This window comes from Neomonachus schauinslandi, chromosome X (assembly GCF_002201575.2).
Source record: "Neomonachus schauinslandi chromosome X, ASM220157v2, whole genome shotgun sequence".
NCBI classification, from domain to species: Eukaryota; Metazoa; Chordata; class Mammalia; order Carnivora; family Phocidae; genus Neomonachus; species Neomonachus schauinslandi.
In genome coordinates this window covers 45124128-45132035 of record NC_058419.1, presented here as the reverse complement: position 1 = coordinate 45132035, position 7908 = coordinate 45124128, and the positions used below count along the sequence as shown (strand labels likewise).

General features: G+C 35.4%; 1 pseudogene; it reads right to left on the bottom strand.

The window, feature by feature from the left end:
• Positions 1-735: 735 nt before the first annotated feature.
• LOC123323567 lies at positions 736-839 on the bottom strand (annotated as a pseudogene).
• Positions 840-7908: the final 7069 nt, after the last annotated feature.

Here is a 7908-nt window from a genome sequence, read left to right as displayed (position 1 = left end):
TTTTTTGTCAATTCCAGCCCCATCTAACTTTCCTGTCTTGCCATGGGAGGAAAAAGGTAAGAAACACTTGTGAGGTCACAGACCAGATGAAAATACACAACTTGTGCCCACTCTAGACTTCCTATCTCACCTAAAAGGGAAAAAAAAATCTGAGAAGCACTTGTGAAGGTCACAGTCAGGGACAAAGGCTCACTACAACACTGAGACCTAATAATAGAACTATGGAATGCTTCCCATTTCCTCCACACCTTTGAATAAGGCTTATGTATAGTAACAGCAGATTAAGCTGAAGGAAGTTACATCTAAGACCTTATTTAAGAAAAAGCCTCGGGGCGCCTGGGTGGCTCAGTCGTTAAGCGTCTGCCTTCGGCTCAGGTCATGATCCCAAGGTCCTGGGATCGAGACCCGCATCGGGCTCCCTGCTCTGCGGGAAGCCTGCTTCTCCCTCTTCTACTCCCCCTGCTTGTGTTCCCTCTCTCGCTGTGTCTCTTTCTGTCAAATAAATAAATAAAATCTTAAAAAAAAAAAAAGAAAAAGCCTCTACCCTTATCCTCAGGTCCACAGTACTAACATCGTGTAATTCTGGAGTGAGAAAGAAATTCAAAGGGTCACCTGCCTCACAGCTCCAGGAAGCAAGATACATATATCATCTTTATTTTTTTTTTTTTGGACTCTGATAAACATACATCATCTTTAAATGATTTTCTGCTTTTCCTATCATTTGTCCAAAGTTGAATATGATATGCTCTCTCACAATAATAATTTAATATTTTCCTCTCACACCCTTTTCAGGCAGTCCATTTCTACACTTGATCTTAGCCAAAAGGCCGAGAAGTGATGAGGCAGTCCATTTCTCATCCATCTCTCTCTTGCTTCAATATGTCAATTTCTAACTTTATGGAGACAAAGCAGCTGTGCTATATTCAGCTTATAATAACCCTCCTACTTACAGCTATTTGTTCTCCCCTCAGTTTTATTTTACTCCTATAAAAATCCCTTCTCTTTTAATCTCTATTAATAGGTCCTTCACATCATTTTAACGAAAATATTTCAGGGTTTTCTATAACAACATTTCCCAGTTTCATTAGATGATGTTAAAAATGGAACACCCATTAGCATCCTGCTGACCTATTGTTCAATGGAATAACATTTTGGAAACATGGCTCACTGATGTTTGCACATTCCTCTTTAAATATTAAGATAAAAAGGGTGCCTGGCTGGCTCAGTTGGTAGAGCATGTGACTCTTGATCTTGGGGTCATGAGTTCAAGCCCCAAATTGAGCATAGAGCTTACTTTAAAATATTTTTTAAAAAATATTAAGATAAAAGCTAAATGTGATATCCTTGTAAGTACATCATTTATATCACATATAAAGAAGCCTTCTCAGCTGCAGCAAGGTCATATTTCTGTAAAACAAAAAGTCTCTAAGGAAACACAAAGATAACAGGGGAGATAAAAACAAGGACATCAGAAGAAAATTTAGCCTCTGACATATATAGCCACAGCAAACAGTATACACAGTCTAACTTCTCTATCCGTATAAACATAAAACCTCACACTAAAGGCCTATTTACATCAGTTTCCTTAACCTATATTTTTTGTCTTTTAACCAAACTTTCAAGGCATATCAAAAGCCAAAACAAAAACACACACACACACACTATCAAGAGACAGAGCAAGCATCAGGACCATATTTAGGTATGGTAGAAATTTTGGAATTATAATACCAGGATTTTAAAACAACTATGGTTAATATGCTAAGTGCTCTAATGGGAAAAGTGGATAACATTCAAAAATGGATGGGTAATATAAGCACAGAGATAGAAACCCTAAGAAAAAATTCAGAAGTTAAGCTAGAAATCAAAATCAGTGTAAAAGAAATGAAGTCTGTCTTTGATGGGTTCTTCAATAGACCGTACATGGCTGAGAATAGAATCAATGTGCTTCAGGAAATGTCAGTAGAAACTTCCAAAAGAGAATACAAAGAGCTAAAGGAGTGAAAAAGACTAAACAGAATATCCATGAGCTGGGAGACAATTACAAAAGATGTAATATACATGTACTAGAAATATCAGAACAAGAGAAAAGAGAGAAAGGAACAGAGGAACTATTTGAAGTAATAATGGTTGAGAATTTTCCAAAATTAATGGCACAGTCCAAACCACAGATCTAGGAAGCTTAGAAAACATAAATCAGGATAAAAACCAGAAAAGATATACCTGTGCATATCATATTCAAATGGAGGAATATCTGGGGCGCCTGGGTGGCTCAGTCAGTTAAGTGTCTGACTCTTTATTTCTACTCAGGTCATGATCTCAAGGTCATGAGATTGAGCCCCTCATCAGGCTCTGCAGTGGGCGCAGAGCCTGCTTAAGATTCTCTCTCTCCCTCTCCCTCTGCCCCTCCGCCCCTCCTCCCCCACTAGGGCTCTCTCTCTAAAATTAAAAAAAAAAAAATGGCAGAATATCAAAGACAAAGAGAAAATATTGAAAAAACCCAGAGAAACCAACCACATTACCTATAAAGGAGCAGGGTAAGAATTACATCAGATTTCTCTTCAGAAACCTTGCAAGCAAGAAGAGGGTGGGGTGAAATATTTAAAGTGTTGAAGGAAAAAACAAGCACCGACCTAGAATTCTGTATCCAGCAAAATTATTCTTCCAATATGAAGGAAAAATAAAGACATTCTCAGACAAAAAGAGAGAGAGAGAAAATTTGTCCCCAGTAGACCTGTCCTTCAGGGGGGATTATAATCAAAATTCTTCAGAGAGAAGGAAAATTATATAGGTCAGAAACTCAGATCTCTGTATATATTTTTTTAAAGCGTATTAGAGAAGGAATAAATTAAGGTTAAATGAAATCTTCTCTTTTTATTCTTAATTGATTTAACAGATAACAAATTGTTCAAAATAATATCAACAGCATGTGTGGTGATTAAAGCTTATAGACAAGTGAAATGAATGACAGCAATCTTATAAGGGATGAGAGGGAGGAACTGGAAATATTCTGTTATACAAAGTACATGCACTACCTGTGAAGTAGTATGGTGTTATCTGAAAGTGAACTTGGATATATTGTAAATGTATATTGCAAATTCTAGGGCAACCACTAAAACAAAATAAAAACAGAAATATCATTGATATGCTGAGAGAAGATGATATATAAAATGTACAATTTAAAATAGAGAAGGCAGAAAAAGAGAAAAAAACAAAAAGGCAACATAGAAAACAGTAACAAATATGTAGATATTAATCCAACTATATCAATGATCACTTTAGACATCAATAGTCTAAATGCACCAATCGAAAGAGACCATCAGGGTAAGTTAAAAAAAATAAGATCCTCTTTACATGTAACCTAAAAGAAACACACTTTAAATATAAAGACATGGATAGACTGAAAATAAAGGGATAGAGAAAGAAATACTATGCTAACATTAAACAAATGAAAGCTGGAGTAGCTCTATTAATTTCAGAATACACAGAATTCAGAGCATGAAACATTACCAGGATAAGGCGGGGGGGTGTGTTACATAATGATAAGAGGCTCAATTCTCAAAGACAACATAACAATCTTTACTGTGTATGCACCTAACGACAGAGTGCAGAAATACATGAGGCAAAACTGATAGAATTGCAAGGAAAAATAGACAAATCCACTATTATAGTTGGAGACTCCAATACCCCTCTATCAGTAATTGATAGATTCAGTAAGTATAAAATCAGTAAAAACCAACTTGAATTGAACAGCACCATCAATCAAAAGGATCTAATTAAAATTTATAAAATACTTCATCCAAAACAGTAGAATACATTCTTCTCAAGCTCACATGGAACATTCACCAAGATAGAACATATCCTGGGACATAAAGCACCTTAAAAATTTTAAAAGAATAGACATCATTCAAATTATGCTCACAGATCACAATGGAATTAAACTAGAAATCAATTACAGAAAAATAACTGGAAATCCCTAAAATACTTGGATATTAACCAACACACTTCTGAATAACACCAAGGTCAAAGAACTCTCAAAGGAAACTAAAATATTTTAAAACAATTTTATGAAAATATAATTTATCGGGGTGCCTGGGTGGATCAGTTGGTTAAGCGTCTGCCTTTTGCTTAGGTCACGATCCCAGTGTCCTGGGATCGAGCCCCGCACTGGGCTCCTTGTTCAGTGGGGAACCTGCTTCTCCCACTCCCCCTGCTTGTGCTCGCTCTCTCTGTGTCAAATAAATACATAAAATCTTTAAAAAAAAGAAAATATAATTTATCAAAATTGTGGTATGCAGCAAAACAGTGCTTAGAGAGAAATTTATAGCACTGAATGAATATATTAAAAAATAAAAAAGATCTAAACATCAATAGTCACCTACATGCAATAATCGAAGCTCCCATCTTAGGCAACTAAAGAAAGAAGAGCAAATTAAAGCCAAAGTAATCAGAAGGAAAAAAAGATAATAAAAATTAGAGCTGAAATCAATGATATGAAAACAGGAAATCAATAGAGAAATTCAATAAAACAAAAAAAGTTGGTTCTTTAAAAGATTAATAACATAAGTCACTAGGTAATTTAAGGAAAAAGGGAAAAACACAAATTGCTAATATCAGAAATGTTTCTGTGAACATTAAGAGGATAATAAAGGAATAGTATGAACAACTTTGTCCAAACATTGATAACATAGAAGAATTGCAACAATTCCTTAAAAGACATAAGCTACCAAAACTAACACAAGTATAAATAGATAATCTGCATAAACTTAGAACTATTAAAGAAGTTGAATCAATGCTTAACAACCTTCCAAAAGAGAAAGCACTATGCTCAGGTTCACTGGTGAATCCTACAAAACATTTAAAGAAGTAATCATACCAATTTTATCTAATCTCTCAAAGAAAATAGAAGTTGAGGGAATAAGTCCCCCCCAAATTCTGAGACTGGCATTACCCTAATACTAAAACCAGGCAACTACATTACAAAAAGAGAAAACTACAGACCAATATATTTCATGCAGATAGGTATAAAAATCCTCACAAAATATTAGCCAATAAACTCCAACAATGTATAAAAAGAATATACACTACAACCTAGTAGAATGTATTCTAAGTATGCAAGACTGTTCAACTTTTGAAAATCAATTAATGTAATCAATCACATCAAAGGTTAAAGAAGGAAAACGATATGATCATGTCAGTACAGCAGAAAAAGCATTTGGAGAAATTCAACACCCATTCATGATAAAAACTCAGAAAACTAGGAATAGAAGAGAATTCTTTAAACTTAATAAGGAGTGTCTACAAGAAATTTACAGCTAACATAAGGGTAAGATGCTTTCTGCTGAGATCAGGAACAAGGAAAGGATATCCCCACTCACCATTCTTGTTTAACATGACACTGGAAGTCCTAGTTAATGCAATAAGAGAAAAAAGGAAATAAAGATATACAGATGGGGAAGGAAGAATTAAAATTAGTTGTTCACAGATGACATGACTGTCTTTGTAGAAAATCTCAAATAATCAACAAAAAGGCCCTGGAACTAATGAGCAATTATAGCAATTTTGCAAGATACATGGTTAATATACAAATTTCAATTTTTTTCTTGTATACCAGCAATGAAAATTTGGAATTTGAAATTAAAAACACAATACCATTTATATTAGCACCAAAATTAAATAATTAGGTATAAATCTACAAAAATATGTACAAAATCTATATAAGGAAACCTGCAAAACACTGATAAAAGAAATCAAAGATCTAAATAGTGGAAAGATATTCCATGAGCATGAATAGGAAGGCTCAATATTTTCAAGATGTCAGTTCCCAAATTAATCTATAGATTCAATGCAATCCCACTCAAAATCTCTACAAGTTATTTTGTGGATATCAGCAAACTGATTCTAAAGTTTATATGGAAAGGCAAAAGACCAAGAATAGCAAACGATACTGAAGGAGAACAAGGCAAAGGATAGACATTACCCAACTTCAATAATGTCCATAAAGCTACAGTAATCTAGACAGCGTGGTACTGCCAAAAGAAAAGACCAGTAGATCAATGCAACAGAAGAAAGAGGCCAGAAATAGATCCACACAAATATAATCAACTAGTTGTTGACAAAGGAGTAAAGGTAATTCAATGGAAAAACTACACTCTTTTCTACAAATGGTGATGAAACAACTGGTCACCTACATGCAAAAAAAAATGAATCTAGACACAAATCATAGATCTTTCAAAAATATTAACTCAAGGGGTGCCTGGGTGGCTCAGTCATTAAGCGTCTGCCTTTGGCTCAGGTCATGATCCCAGGGTCCTGGGATGGAGCACCGCTTCGGGCTCCCTGCTCAGCGGGAAGCCTGCTTCTCCCTCTCCCGCTCCCCCTGCTTGTGTTCCCTCTCTTGCTGTGTCTCTCTCTGTCGAATAAATAAAATCTTAAAAAAAAAATATTAACTCAAAATGGATCACAGAACTAAATATAAAATGCGAAACTGTAAAACTCCCAGAAGCTGATCTAGATGACCCCTGAGTTTCGTGATAACTTTATAGATACAACACAAAAAGTGTAATCCATGAAAGAACATGTTAGTAAGTTGGACTTTGGTTAAAAATAAATCTTCTCTGCAAAATACTCTGTTAATAGAATGAAAAGCAAGCCAACAATTGAGAGGAAAAGCTTTGCAAAACAGACATCTGATAGAAAAGACTGGTATCCAAAATATACAAAGAACATTTAAAATTACAATAAGAAAACTATCAACCCCATTAAAAAATGGACAGTGAGGGGCGCCTGGGTGGCCAAGTCGTTAAGCATCTGCCTTCCGCTCAGGTCATGATCCCAGGGTCCTGAGATTGAGCCCCGCATCAGGCTTCCTGCTGGGTAGGAAGCCTGCTTCTCCTCTCCCACACCCCTGCTTGTGTTCCCTCTCGCTGTGTCTCTCTCTGTCAAATAAATAAATAAAATCTTTTAAAAAAATGGGCGACGATCTGAACAACTGACCAAAAAAGATAGAGATGGCAAATAAGCATGTGAAAAGATGCTCAAAATTGTATGTCATTATGAAATTGAAAATTAAAACAAAAAAGAGCCAACCTTAGCTAAATGGACCAAAAAAAAAAAAGATCTGTGTCCATGGTGATTGAGATGAACAAGGAATACATCATGCCTGCTCCCCAGGCAAGGTGTAAGCCAGTGTGAAAGTTCACATGCATGTTTGTGGGAAGTGGGGCGTGGGGCTGGAGGCAGAGCTGTAGTTATGAAGAATCAGCACAGCTGCTTCTATATCTCAGGCTTAACAATTGGGGTTTATTTGCTTCTGAGATTTAGATTTCAGGGGCAAGTCAGGGTAACACAGGTGCTAGTGCAGTTACTGGGTATGGAACCATGGCTGCTGCAATCTGTTAGACTGGAATCCATTGTAGGATGAATTAAATATTGCTTAGCAGTTAGATAGTATCATTTAATCTCTTTTTTTTTCTTGCTTTCTGACTTTAAAGATGAAATTTAACCTATCTGATCTGGTTTCCTCACCTGTTACATGAAGGTAGTAACAGCATATTTTGATAATATTCCATATTGACCACTATTGTTGTAAGTTAATACACATAAAGATCTTAAAATAGGGCCTTTCTCAGTGAGAGAAATGCTAATGAGTAATAATGCCTATTCTTTAAATGAATTCACAATAAACTGTTCAACAGATATTTAAAAGTCTTACAACAAAATCTGTCAGCTATTGGTAGATTCAACACTCTGTCAGCAAGATCTTGGAATCAAAATCCAGAATTATCAGAGAAGCCTGTGCCAGTATGATTTTGAATATATCTGTAAACGTTAAGGATAAGAAATTGCATAAGATAGAAACTATAAGTAAATGTAGCTTCCACAAGAACAGAGATTTCTTTCATTTGTGTT